The sequence below is a fragment of the Lissotriton helveticus genome, chromosome 1_1 (assembly GCF_964261635.1).
Source record: "Lissotriton helveticus chromosome 1_1, aLisHel1.1, whole genome shotgun sequence".
Lineage (NCBI taxonomy): Eukaryota > Metazoa > Chordata > Amphibia > Caudata > Salamandridae > Lissotriton > Lissotriton helveticus.
The window spans coordinates 629,904,213-629,918,826 of record NC_136057.1 but is presented as its reverse complement, the minus strand read 5'-3'; the positions used below and the strand labels follow the sequence as shown (position 1 = coordinate 629,918,826).

At 46.4% G+C, this 14,614-nt stretch overlaps 1 long non-coding RNA gene across 1 annotated transcript in view; it reads right to left on the bottom strand.

Annotated features, from left to right (window-relative positions):
• Positions 1-10,057: 10,057 nt before the first annotated feature.
• Positions 10,058-14,614, bottom strand: part of LOC144770375 (uncharacterized) — a 110,685-nt gene continuing 106,128 nt past the window's right edge. The window contains exon 3 of the long non-coding RNA XR_013598875.1: positions 10,058-10,363. This is a non-coding gene — a long non-coding RNA (uncharacterized LOC144770375). The remainder of the gene's footprint in view (positions 10,364-14,614) is intronic.

Sequence of the window (14,614 nt, the reverse complement as noted above, 5' to 3'; positions counted from 1 at the left end):
TGTGGATAATTTACATAAAATTAATAAATCATACATATATCAAGCCATTATTAATGTACACAAACCCACAACTCAAATACACATAACTAACTTGTGCTTACTTGAACTCATTCTGTGAAAACAATAACAAATATACATAAATCACTTACTCCGTGCTTACTGGCAAAAACCTCAGCAGTTTAAAAACCTAATACTATGACATGCTGGATGCCAAGATTGGGGCGGTTGGAGCGGACGTGACCCTACTGCGCCAAGACCTGCGCAACGCGGTGGCACGAATAACAGAGACAGAATCTAGGATCACGGTGGTGGAGGACGACGTTGGGACCCTGAAGCGGAAAATGGCGGCGATGGAAAATATTCAACGGGGCCTGGCGCTCCGTGTGGAGGATGCCGAAGGGCGGGCGCGCAGAAACAACCTTCGCTTTGTGGGTTGTCCGGAGGGTTGTGAGAAGGGCCACATGGAACAGTTTCTATCTCAGTGGTTGGAGAGTTGGCTCCCCCCGGATGCCCTATCCCGCTGTTTCGTGATTGAACGTGCGCATAGGGCCCTGACACAGAAACCGCCGGCGGGAGAGAGGCCCAGACCAGTAATTGCTAGAATCCTGAACTTCCACGACAGAGACACTATATTGCGGGAGGCACGGGCCAAGGACTCCCTTCTCTTCGAGAACCAAAAGATCATGATCTTCCCTGACTACACCAGGCTTGTACAACAACAGCGGCACTCCTTGATTGCCGCCAAGGCAAAACTTCGAGGCCTAAAAATTCAGTACTCCTTGCTCTATCCGGCCCGCCTTTGGGTGGTTTTTCAATCCCGTACTCACTTCTTTGACGCACCGGAGGATGTTTTCAAATGGACTGATGAGACGGTGAGCGTCAGGCCCCATGCTCAACCTGGTTTAAACCCGGGACGCTCGAGAGACTCGTCCCAGGAACGAGGGGACCAAACTGCCCGAGCCTCAAGGAACAGAAGGTCTCGATCCAGGAAACGATCTGCCTCTAGAAGTGGGCCTCCTGTGACTGCGCCTGGCGACTCCGATCAGTCTGGAAAGGGCTGATGAGAAACTATGGGGCTGTGTGCCCTGGGGCTGATGCCGTGCGCTCCGACGGAGAGGAGCTCTATCGCTGTATTCTACTGTATTGATGATTGACTGCTGCGCCTCCTGCTGGGTCTTGTTGTTTAACTGTCATTGTGTGGAGTGGGAGGGAGGGGTTCGGGGTGCTCCTGTATAGGGGCCACTTGTCTCCTACGTTCGTGGGAGTTGTCTAGGGAGGGGGGTTCATACTGTTTGCAGGGGTAGTTGGGATCCATTGGTATGGTTGGCCTTGGGCGCTCTGTTTTGGGCCCGAGGATGCCCATGCCGCGACAGATACTTCAGAGTTCTATGAGGTATAGGGGTGGGGGGCAAGGGGGGTGGGGTGGTGGGGTTGGGGGGATTTGGTTGGGAACGAGGAGGGGGAGAGGTTGTTGTTGTTGTTACGGGGCATAGGGGTGGACTGCACGTGAGTTTTTCTGATATATTGATGCCGGGGCTAAGTGCGTGGGTGTGGCGCAGGGGGCCTACATGGTTCGTCCCACTTGATTATGGTTGAAGCGCCTTCAGGGCTCCCCAGTGAGTCCATGCGAGTGGTAACCTGGAATGTCAGGGGGATGCTCGATAAGATCAAACGAGGGGCGATATTGCGATGGGGAAGAGGGAAGCTGCAGATGTGTTATTATTACAAGAAACGCACATGCTGGGTACAAAAGTGCTCAGTTTACAGAGGTTTGGCTACCAACAAGTCTTTCATGCCGGGTTTGCTAGGGGATCCAGAGGGGTTGCTATATTGGTGCATCGCAGGTTGGTGTACGTCCACGAGAGACAATGGGCAGATCCCCAGGGTCGCTACATTTTTGTCAAAGGTGTGGTGGGTACTGAACCAGTGGTCTTTGGTAGTGTTTACGCCCCTCCCCCCCTGCAGTGGTCTTTGTCTGAGAGGCTGTTTGCGGTATGGGAGGATATCCCGGAGTCCATGGCAGTGTTGGGGGGCGATTGGAACGAAGTAATTGACGTGTGTATGGACCGTCAGCGATTGCGGGAGACGCTGGTGGCTGCCCCCCCTACCCGGTTGAATGCGATGGGGATGGGTTGGGTGGATGTGTGGCGACATATGCATCCCAAGGTACGGGAGTACACGTATGTTTCGGCGGTGCATGGCTCCTTCTCGAGATTGGATTATGTGTTTATGCCAAGTGTATACCTGAACAGGGTGCGGGAGGCCGGGATTTTGCCGAGAGGGCTGTCCGACCACTCCCCAGTGGTGGTCAGGGTCGACCTACTTAAGAAACGACAACCATTCCGGTGGAGGATGTCCTCGTGGCACCTTCAGCGGCCTGACTACGTCCAGCATCTACGGGGTGCGATTGCCCATTACTGGTAGGAAAACCTAGTAGAAGACATAGATTATTATTATTATTATTATTATTTTATTTTATAGAGCGCAAAGTCACCCAGAGGTATCCCAGCGCTAGGAGCCCTAACTCTGCATTTCAGCGGGCCATGGAGGAGACAGAGAGTGAAAAAGGGGGGGGAGGTTTGGGAGGGGGGGTGGGGAAAGAGACTCGGAATAGTGGGAGGGCAAGAGCACTAGGGAAAGAGATGCGTCTTTAGCTGCAGTAGTAGTTTGGGAGGCCATGAAGCCCGTCTTACGGGGTGTAGACATCGCGTGGTGCGCGGCGGCCCGTCGACGACGTCGGGAGGCTATCGCGGAGGCAGCCACGCTGGTGGAAACCTTGGAACTGAGGTGCCGGGGAGGGGGAGATGAGATAGCGGTGAGGTTGCTCCTGCAGGCGCAGCAGTCCTATGCATCTGTATTGATCGATGAGGCTAGACAGGCGTGGCTGGCCACGCGGAGTAGAGTATATCAGTGGGGAGACAAGTCCTGTACCATGCTTCATAGGCTGTGTCAGCGTACCTTCCAGCCGCTTACGCTACCGGGCCTCACTGCTGAGGACGGAGTGGCGATTACTGATCCGGGGGAGCTGGCAGCGAGTTTCGCCCATTACTTCAAGGCGCAATATGCTCCGCAGGATAGACTATCGGAGGATAAAGTCGCTAAATTGATCGATGACTTACCGCCGAGGGCGGTCTCGGATGAGACCAAGACGACACTGGACCTTCCCCTTACAGAGGAGGAACTGGGAGACGCACTGGGACAGCTCAACACCGGGAAGGCACCTGGGCCAAGTGGCTTCCCGAGTGAATTTTATAGGAAATTCCAGCTCCAATTGGGCTCCCATTACCGGAATGCGTTAGAAGCGGCGCAAACACAGGGTAGGCTGCCGCCTGACTGGCGCCATGCCGAAGTTGTAGGCTTTCAGAAACCGGGCAGACCTCCGGACAAACATGACTCGTATCGTCCGATATCTCTCCTCAACATAGAGGCTAAAATACTGGCTAAGGCGTTAGCGAACCGGCTACTCCCATATATGACGGATCTCGTCCACCCCGACCAGGCCGGCTTCATGCCCCATAGGGCGACGCGGCACAACATCCGACGGGCGCAGGCGGCGGTTGACACCATGGGAGCCACGGGGGAACAGGCGGCTCTGCTGCTAGTGGACATTGATAGAGCTTTTGACTCAGTTAGTTGGACGTACCTATTTGTGCTCCTGCCCCGTCTCAATCTGGGCCCCGTGTTTATTTCCTACATCAAATTACTATATACAGATATCACCGCTTCGGTGCGTGTCTCTGGGGAGGTCTCGGAAGAGTTTCCGATTAGCCGGCGGACCCGACAGGGGTGTCCACTCTCCCCACACTTATTTGCACTAGCCATGGAGCGTCTGGCCTCTTGGGTGCGCATTGATGCACAGATGCGGAGCTTTGAGTGGAGTGGGAACCTCACGGACAGAATTGCATTATATGCAGATGACGTCCTCTTCTTTCTCACTGATCTACACAGATCGGGGCCCGAGTCTTGGAAATTATGCGTGTTTTTGGGGAAGTGTCGGGCCTTTGTCTCAACCCACGCAAGTCCACTCTGTGGGTGTTGGGTGGCGGGGCCGCGGCGGGTCCCTGGGCATCAGCGTTGCAGGTGGCGGCCGGTGGCTTGAAGTACCTGGGGGTGTTCCTCTCAGAGTCTGTGGATATTGCTTGGGAACGTAACATAGTGCCAGTGTGGGAGAGGGTCCAGACGGACGTGAAAACGTGGTCCCGGATGCCCCTAACTATTTTCGGTAGGTCCGCGATCTTCAAAATGGTTGCACTCCCACGACTCCTATACCAGCTGCAAAGCTACCCACATCCAATTAACCCCCAGTGGTTTCGGCAGGTCAACTCCGTTTTGGGCCGTTTCTTATGGGCTGGAGGTGCTGCCAGGGTGGTGCTGCGGACGTGCTTCCTGTCCACGTACTGTGGTGGTTTGGCCACGTCGGACCTATTATCATATTATCAGGCCTCCCAGTTACTGGTACTCAATGAATGGTGGTATGGAGACAGAGGAGAACCGGCATATGCCTTGGAGCGATTGCTGATGGGGGATAATACCCTCCATACGGTCCTATACTCGGCTAGGCTGCGGCGGACATTGCCGTGTGCCACGCGAGTTGTCTTTGCTGTGTGGAGACAGGCACTGCGTCGCATGGGCTGGTGGGGTAGGTTAACGGCAGAGACTCCGTTGTGGAAAAACCGGCGACTACCCGCGCTGGCCACGTTGGCGGGATTTGATGGCTGGGACGCGATTGGAATCTCGTCGTTGGGTCATGTTTTGACCGGGGTCACCCTCAAATCGTTCCAGGAGCTCAACACCGAGTTCCACATGCCTAAGACCCAATTCTTTCGATATCTTCCGTTTCGCCATGCATTAGCACCTAGCCTCACTAATTTGGAGTCACTCCCGGAATTCAGCCCAGCTGAAGCGAAGGTATTCATGGGAGACCTTGGAGATAAGAAGGTGTCCCGAATTTATCAAACACTGGTTACTCATTGCTCAACCACGCTACTTCCACTTAAGGAGGTGTGGGAGGAGGATGTTGGTCCCCTGGATGAGGATGATTGGAGGGAGGCCCTGGAGTACCCGCGAGGGGCAGCCATTGCCATACGACTTAGGCTAATTCAATCCAAGTACTTACACAGGGCATACTATACCCGAGAGCGGCTGTGGAAGGCGGGACTAATTGGGTCTCCGGAGTGTCTGCGCTGTGGGGCTGCAACAGGTACGCTGCTGCATACTGTGTGGTCATGTGCTGGGTTGGTCAGATTCTGGAGGGGTGTTTGGAGTTGCTTGTCAGAGGTTTTGGGATGGGATCTTCCCCTCACCCCTCGGTTAGGGTTGCTCCATGTCTTGGAGGGTGTAGGTGGCAATATATATAAACGTCACCTATTGTTGTTGGGGCTTGTGGTTGCCAAAAGAGACCTGGCCCGAGCGTGGAAGGGAGAGCGAGCACCCCCTGTGTGCATGGAAGGCTGGACTAGACTACTTTATGGGATTGGAGCGCCCGGTATATGAAGCAAGAGGATGCCCCCGCAAGCATTTTAAGATCTGGAAGCGGTGGGCGGAATATAGGGGGTTGCTACTGGACCCCCCAGTGGAACAAGAGGAGGAAATACAGGTAGAAGATGCTGTACAGGCCTAGGAAGTGCGTCATACCTAACACACCACGACCAAATACTGATTGTCTTGTATACTCACGTGCACGGGGTTAGGGAGGGATAAGGGGTGGGTAGCAGGGTAGTTGGGTAGCTGGGATTGGTGGGTGGAGGAGGGGGGGGTTCAGGTTATTTGTCTTTTTATTGAATAGACTTTGCACTAATGATAAACTATGTCATGATGATTGGTGGTGATCTCCTGACTGTGGGGAGCCACGTATCTCGCTTTGCTTAATCACTCAATAAAATTTGTTGTGAAAAAAACCTAATACTATGGTGTTGCAAAAGCCTTTCGAAAACAATAAATCAAAAAGTGTCTCTAAATAAGAAAAAACATGTCTCAACTGTGTGCCCGTAAACGAGTAACTGCATAACCACCCTTTGTATACTCAGCCAGCTTAGCCCTGGCTTTCAAACCTGTACTCAATAACACGTGACCCCAAGGCTGATCCGATATATTTTTTTATCGTTCTCACAGTCCAAGCTCCAGGCTCCAATGGATTTTCATGTGAATTTTTCAAAATATATATGCCACAACTGGGAGTCCCTTACTTGGCAGCACTACAGACTGTGGTGCAGGAGGGTAGACTACCGCCGGCTGGAGGCACGCAGAAGTGGTGGTGTCCTGAAACCACGTTGATTCCCAGAGGTTCACTCCTCCTACCACCCGATTTCTCTTCTTAACCTAGAGGCTAAATTGATTGCTAAACTACTAGCTAATAGGCTCATGCCTAACATAACGGATCTGGCTCACGCAGATAAAGCTGACTTTATGCCGCGATGTGCAAGCCACCACAACAGTAGGGGAGCACATAATACCAAGTGACTGTGGATCACCTAGACGCCCCGGCTGCACTACTCCTGGCGGATATGGATAAAGCCTTATATTGCGTCAGTTGAGTACATCTCGTCGCACTTCTTCGCAATCTAAATTTTGGTCCGCAGTTCCTAACATATATAAGTCTACTGTAAAATGACCTCACAGCCACGGTGTGAGAGGCGGGCTCAATATCTTTATGATTTCCTATTCACAGAGGCACCCGACAGAAATGTCCACTTTTGCCCTATTTATTTGCATTGGCACTAGAGCCGCTGGCGGCGTTGGTAAGAATAGACACGCAGCCGAGGGGTTTCGATTGGTCTCCGGAGTTGTCCGACCGAATTGCATTATATGCTGATTATGTATTATTCTTTATAGCTGATCCCCATAGGTCTGGCGTCCGGCCCCTCCGTATAATAGAGGTATTTGGTGAGACCTCAGGACTCTATATGAACACAGCCAAGTCAGTTCTATGGCCGGTTGCAAGTACGCAGGTGACAGGTGCTTGGGCACAAAGACTAACTATAGCCTCAGAGGGCATGCAATACATCTTCCTGATAGCTTCACAGTGCATGGCATGGCAACATAATTTAGATCCATTAATGAGGCGAGAGCAGGCAATCATGTTCCCATCTACCACTTAACCTCTTCGGCCACTCCGCCATTTTTAAGATAGTATCCCTGCCCTGCCTGTTATATCAGCTACAAAATAACCCCTATCCAATTCCGGCAACATGGTTTTGGGAAATCAACACTATCCTCAGGCAATTCATGTGAGGAGAGGGTACCAGCCGAGTGGCGCAACGCACATGCTACCAATCTACATATTTCGGCGGGATCACAGCAGCAGACATACAGTCGTACCGAGCGGCAACACATTTGCAAATCCTAAATGAATGGTGGTATGGTGATCGAGGGGATCCAGCCAATTCGGTCAAGTTCCTCTTCATGGGACGCACCCCTTACCTGCATTAAGAATTGGAGGTATGGAAAAAAAATCACTGAAACGTATGGGATGGTGGGGCAACCTCACACGGGAGAGCCCACCGTGGGGTGGTGACCTTGTACCGCCGATAGCTACATTACAAGTCTTACGACACTGGGAAGATATTGTTATAACTATACTCGAGACAGTTATACATGGAACAATACTCAAATCCTTCCAATATCTGCAAACTGAATTCCACATGCCACATACACAATTCTACAAGTATCTGTAGTTCCGACACACCTTGATCCATACATTAAAGATCTGTCGACACTCCCTGAATTCAATCCACTGGAAGGCAAACTGCTCATGGGTGCACTAGGAGACCATAAGATTACAAAAATATATCAAACGATCATCACAAATAATCAAAACACATTGACAGCCCTTCGGGAGACATGGCATGCCAAAATAGTCCCACTAGACAATGACGATTGGAATGCGGCCCTAGAGTCCCCCCACGACGCATCCATCTCATCCAGTCTCAGACTTATAAAACTGAAATACTTACATAGGGCATATTTCACATGATATAAACTGTGGTGGTCCGGCCTGGTGCCCTCTCCTACCTGTCTGCTCTGCAATGCTGCATATGGCTCTTTCTTGCACACAGTTTGGTCATGCTGTGCACTGGCCAGGTTTTGGCAGAGAGTATTTGCATGTCTCTCCGAACTCCTAGGTAGGGAGCTCCCTACATCCTCCAAGCTAGCTCTCCTGTTGTATAGCATTTTAGGACCCTAGTGTAATTTTCACGATTCATGCCCTTATATAGGTATAAATCACCTTGTCCTTATATAGGCATAGAAATCAGAACCATATTTAGACATAACCGATCCAGTCCAAATACGGCATGGCTACTTCCACTAGTTCCGAAAAGCCACAACGATTTCTTGGAAAACTTGGCTTCAGCAGTTAGGGACTTCCCCTTGCTTGAATATTGATTTGTCCAGAACTCATGGAGTTTTCAAAGAACTATGACTCTTTGATGACATTATTATGTCCAACTGTACGTCAAACTCGGCACCTTCAAGGTATAAATATGCCCACACTTGCCATAGCAAACACACAGTGGTTTGGAGCAGTTCGACTATCTACTTGCCCGACGCATCTCGCTACAGCAAGTGCCGAAGTAAGCCGACCTTCCAGCAGACGCACTGAGAGAGATGCTGTCTTTTCTCTTGCCGAGAAATCCAGCTCCAGTGTTTCCAAGCTCCCCTGCGGGGTGTTGGGAAATCGAGTCCGGAGACAAAGAGATACCTGACCTCCTTCATTCTAAAACCAAGGTACGGAGCTGATTAGACCCTAAGAGAAATCTTGGATAGATTCTTGGCAAAAGAATACTATACTTATGCTACACCTCACTTACTTCTTTCCTCGTACTAGACTTAGGTTAGGTACATCGGGGTAGGTGTATTTTAGAAGCACCAGTTGAATACTTTTAGTCTTTATTTATTTATGTATTTTATGGCTTAGAAACCATACCATGCTTATACAGTATTATTTTATAATACTCTTCTTGCTGTATGCATTATACTTTACAGCCAGTATTACGATTGTAGCAGTTCATTTCTTCTGCATGAGAAAGAAGACTGTTCAATACTCTTATTGAAAACGCCCGTCTCTCTATTTCTCTGCACCTCCGATGAAACGAAGCATGCACAAATGACTGAGTAAACTATCTATCTATTGTTTCCACGACTCTGAAGATACGTTTTATCTTATGGAAACAAAGTAGTCATGTTTATGCGGTTGTCAGAAACTAATCCCTTCTTCTTTATTCGAGAAAGTTTCTAGTGACCTCTGAGCTAGCTGGCACTCACAATTAAGTTTAATATATTCGATAGAGACCTAGTAGACATAAGTCCTACGTCACATCTATAGGATATATTATTCCAATGCGCAGAGCCTATTGGGAATATAGGAACTACACTACATGGCGTCCAACGTTTGGTAAGGCACTAATGTAACGCTAGATACTAGAGTAACTCAGTCGTGCTTTTCACAGAGACCCCTTTTTCCCGTAAAATACTCCAATTGACGTCTGGAGTGGGTTAAAGGATAAAATACCCGCCATAACTGAGGAGGGCGAAAATCCTATGTATTAGTTTTTGGTTTTGTTCAACGTTGAAGGATACAGTGTTCCAAAATATTGTGAACCTTATCTTTATTTCCTTGAAACTTGCTCTGCAAACTTTCAGTCAACAAAATGTCAAGTAGTGACGGAGAAAACGGTGGAGATGCATTAAATGCAAACCAACCGGGTTTAAACCTTACAGGTTTCCAAAAAACCGATGCGGATGCTATAATCATCCCAGAAAATGTATGGAAAACCATCGCTATAAAGCTTATACAAAATGGCCTTTCATCAAGAGGTGGTAGGGTAATATTTCCCCTACAGGCACACGAATATCGACAGACAGAGGTATTCGATTCATGGATTATCTTCCCTGAAGTTATTTGGAAAATTTGGGGCCCCTGCCTTAACGGATAAACCCTAGCAAGGTAGAATACTGTTTAGAAAGACTGAACTGCACACACCGGGTTACGTGTACTTTTACTTTGAAATGAACGAGACGTTGTATTATATTATATTAAATTTCCAGAGAAGCCTTATTTGATATTATTCTTTTTTTATTTGTATTCAGAAATTCTATTTTTTCTTTTTTTCTTTTCTCAGTACAAAAAAAGGTGCGTTGATATATTTACATTCATTTTGATATTTCAATCACACATTTACATCATAGATATATGGTTTTTTAAAAAGAAGTTTCAGTCATGATATGACAACTGATATGACTATTTACAATAATTAACCAATCATGATTTCCATATATAAATACAGCATGTATTCCCTTCCAACGCGTTTCGGCTAGTCGCCTTCCTCAGGAAATCTGTATTTTCAATTATTGCAAGAACTTCATGCTACAATAATGAGAAATAATAGTTTAGTACTTCATCCGCAGACTATTAATCTGCTAACAACGTCTAACAATTGTTTTTCCTATTATTAAATCACATTTTATCTCTAAATTATTTACATTTCCTACTATACAGAGGCCTTTACCTACTGAGCTAAATTGCACTTCATACATTTGTGTTTTATTGATCCATAAAACTATACAATTATTAACAATTTATACAATTTTCTCATCCATGTTATATACATATATACAATATTTACACCAATTTCATAGCCTGACATACTTGTAATGCTTGCAGATGGGAGCTTAAATTAGGTAAGGAGCATAATTCTTACTCCATGAGAGAATGGTAGGGAGGGGTTCACGTATGTTGCAAATCAAGGGAGAGACATGTGCATAGGGAGGAGCCAAGGATTATATTGTTATTCTTATTCATAAGCTAGTTGACAAGGACATATCTTAAGGATATAGATCCTGTCGTTGTTATAACTGCAGTCTTTCTAATAACGATCTTATGCCAAAAGTACTTTTAGGTATCTAGACTCTGCCTGGAGTGTGTAAAAGAATTCTCAGGTAGTCATAACTCTCATGAGGCCCATAAATCGATTTTTATAAAACAACTTCTAATAAGAGTGCTTTCTAGAGTGAAAACAATTATCATTAATGTATATTAACTCTATTTACATTATGCCAGGATACGGAACAAGTAGGCTATAATTTACTACCTGAATAAAGGATTTGGATACTCTGTCGTTCCTGTTCTGGATTTAGTCACCCTTGATATTACTGGATGAATCCGATGGTTCTCAGAGAAACTGGAGGGGGAAGGTGTACTTATCAATTATAATGGCTCATTATCCTGTACTTAGGTACTATTATTATTGTCAAAGAAACAGTGCAGCTATATACCTTACTGATCGCTGTTTCTTATAATCCACTTTTCTGCACGCAATTGGTGTGCCTATGTTGACGACCTCTAACAAGACCAGGAATACTATGATTTAAAACAAAAGATAAGGCGATATTTAGCTAATGAATGGAGAAATGTTGGCAATTTGTTCATTTCCAGCAAATCCAAGATCACATGTGTTCCATTTCTTCAAGATAGAGGAACCTCCAGCGGAATACGTTCCTTTCGAGGACATTGAAATTCCACTAATTTACCAAGAGTATCAGCTCAGGTTTAAAGGCGCCCTACAACATTAAAATCACATTACAAGGCTCGGTCCACTAGGTAGACCAGGAGCAACATGGCCGATACTAGCCAGCTATACACCACATCCTGATATTGAAAGAATGACAGATGTAGAACTGTTAGCTCAGCTAAAACTATTAACCTCTTTGATGCTCATGACGAGCTCAGCTCGTCATGAGCGACCGCGCCTGTTCCGTGGAACGCTCGCACGCTGGGCTGATTCCCCTGCTGTGCTGAACGTTCCATTGGAACGGGCGCGGTCATGACGAGCTCAGCTCGTCATGAGCACCGGCGCGCCGTAGCTCATGACGAGCTGACCTCGTCAAGAGCATGGGGGCGCTGTACGCGCCCCCCCGGCCCGGTGTTCCACCCATGGCAGTAATACCAGACGTCCTGAAACAGATTCAAAATGAATACGGGGCAGAATCTGTTTTAAATCTCGGTATGAAGTTACTGAAGGATTTCAAACAGGTCTCAGCTATAATATTAGCTAATATTGAAGGTGAAGCAGCATCCGTGGCAATCCGCCAAAAACTAAAAGAACTTGATGTAACTGAGCAACCATATGAACTGGCCAGAATAATAGAAAAATCCTATGAAGAACTAGGTACGGTTAGTTTGGGTGGGAAACCAGTAAAGCCCAAACTAACAGAAAATCCTGAAAAAGTTTTCATTAAAAACAATCTGACTACTCCTAAAAAGAAGTGGGAAAATACTATACAGACACTTCCAAGGAGAAGCATTCTCAATCCAGAGGTAGGTTTCCTCAAAAGAAGCCCTCTGAAAAAAGGTATAACCTCAGAAACAGGGATAATTTGAGAAAACCTGATAGATATCAAGATACTGATACACGTTCCTCTCGTACCTTTCAGACTTCCTCACAGAAATCGGAAAGAAGAGGACGATCAGAACAAAAAGAACGCGTGAAGTCCAAAGACGAACAGCATGTTCCAAAAAATAAGAAAACTCAATTCACCAAGAAGAAGGTAGCAAGTCTAAAGATCAGCCATGCCGAAGATCTTGATGACACAACTCAAGAATGGGGAGTGGGCCCAAACAATGCTAGACAGTGCAGCAGAGGTCACCATAGCTCGCAAGATCTTGAAGGATCATCTGGAGACAGTGGAATTGAATGAATGCATTCAAGTTGAAACTGCTGACACCAGGGAACACAAGGAAGAACGCGTGAAGTCCAAAGACGATCAACAAGTTCCAAAAAATAAGAAAACTCAATTCACCGAAAAGAAGGTAGCAAGTCTAAAAATGACACATGCCGAGGATCTTGAGGACACAACTCAAGAACGGGAGTGGGCCTAGACAATGCCCATTCAGCGCAGCAGAAGTTACCATAGCTCGCAAGATCCTGAAGGGTCATCGGGAGACAGTGGACCTGAATGAATACATTCAAGTTGAAACTGCTGATACCAGGGTTAGTGTACCCCATAAGTTATATGAAGTAACACCCCGGATAGAGGGGGACATAACTAGAAAAATAAGAGCACTCCTTTGGGAAAAACTCTCTAAGGGTTATGACATCCTTCTGGCTGAAAAAGACTGGCCACCTGAATTTGTCAGGGAGTGCCCACTTGGCAAAGAGATCATTATGCCAGCCTTCTCAAATCAGGTACCTATTCATAAAAAATACACCTATGCCAGAAAATGGGCTGTGGCCCAGGCGCCAGCATTATATAAAAATCATGTGGGATGGGATGAGGACTCTCCTCACCATAGGATCTAGTAAAAAAATCAACCTACTGCTCAGAGGCAGTATCCAGTTAAGCAAGAAGCAAAAAAACAGGTCAGGGAGATCTTAGATCAACTTGAATACCAAGGGGTGATTGAAACATGCACCTTGTCCATGAACAATCCTTTGTTTCCTGTCTCCAAACCAGACAATACATATCGTCTAGTTTTGGACTACAGACATTTAAATTCTTGTTGCAAAACCTTTGCAGTACAAAATGCACACAGTGCAGCACCAATGAATAACATCGTGCGCAAAAAATATAAAACCACATTAGATATTTCCAACGGTTTCTTCTGTCAAAATATCGCACCTGAAAGCAGGTCAGTCAGTTAAAAGTACTTTATTCGGTTCACAGCAGAAACCATAAAAGTATACTAAACATCAAAAGTCAAGACCACAATCAAATACAAGAAAAAATTGTGCAAATTAGCAATCCATACAGTACATTATCATAGTTACAAAACATACACTAACAATATAGGCAAGGGAAAATTTCATTATATCTGCAAATATCATATAAAAAGACCATTAAGAGAAGAAGAACAGTTTAAAAAAAGAAAGCTCTCAGTCACAATTCAGCGATTCACCTCCGCTATGTTCAATAGGTCCACTTAATCTTCCTCTTAAGCCGAATAGCTATTGTCAAAAAGTTCGCTATGTTAAAAATCTCCCAAATATTCGACAGCAGCTGCAAATACAAGAGGGCAGATTTAACTTGTCTAAAGCCCTTGTCTTTAATAAGAGGAATAATGAACCTTTTGCGGATAGGGCGAAAATGTTCACAGAAGAAAATAAAGTGCACAGTGTCCATGACGGAAAATCCATCACACAAACAGATCTCCAGGTCTTTCTCCTTAGTCCAACCTGGACGTTCTGTAAGAAGAATAAGGAATTTGTTCAATCTGAACTTTGTCAATAAGAAACGATGATTAGTATTATTAACGATTCTTAAATAGGGTTCTATTTCTCTTGAGGTTATTAACAGCTGATGAGCCCTTACTGTTGGTTTACCCAGCTCCTTGTCCTCTCTGGCCAGACATACCATCAGCTTATGTGTGTCTTTCACCCATTTCACATCCCCCTTCAATAGTTTATTTGGCCGGTCAAACAATTCCGGGCAGCCCAATTTTACTGCTAGTTTTTTAACATAATTCAGCCAGGGGATAGAGTTGCCATGCTCAAGGGCTAGGCAATCCCTGAGAATTTCATGATTCAACTCCAATTCAGGGTTCAGCCAAATTGAGATCCATTTTAATAGCGGGGCAATGGCTATACGATCTTCTAAGTATTCTACCCTACACTCTTGGTGA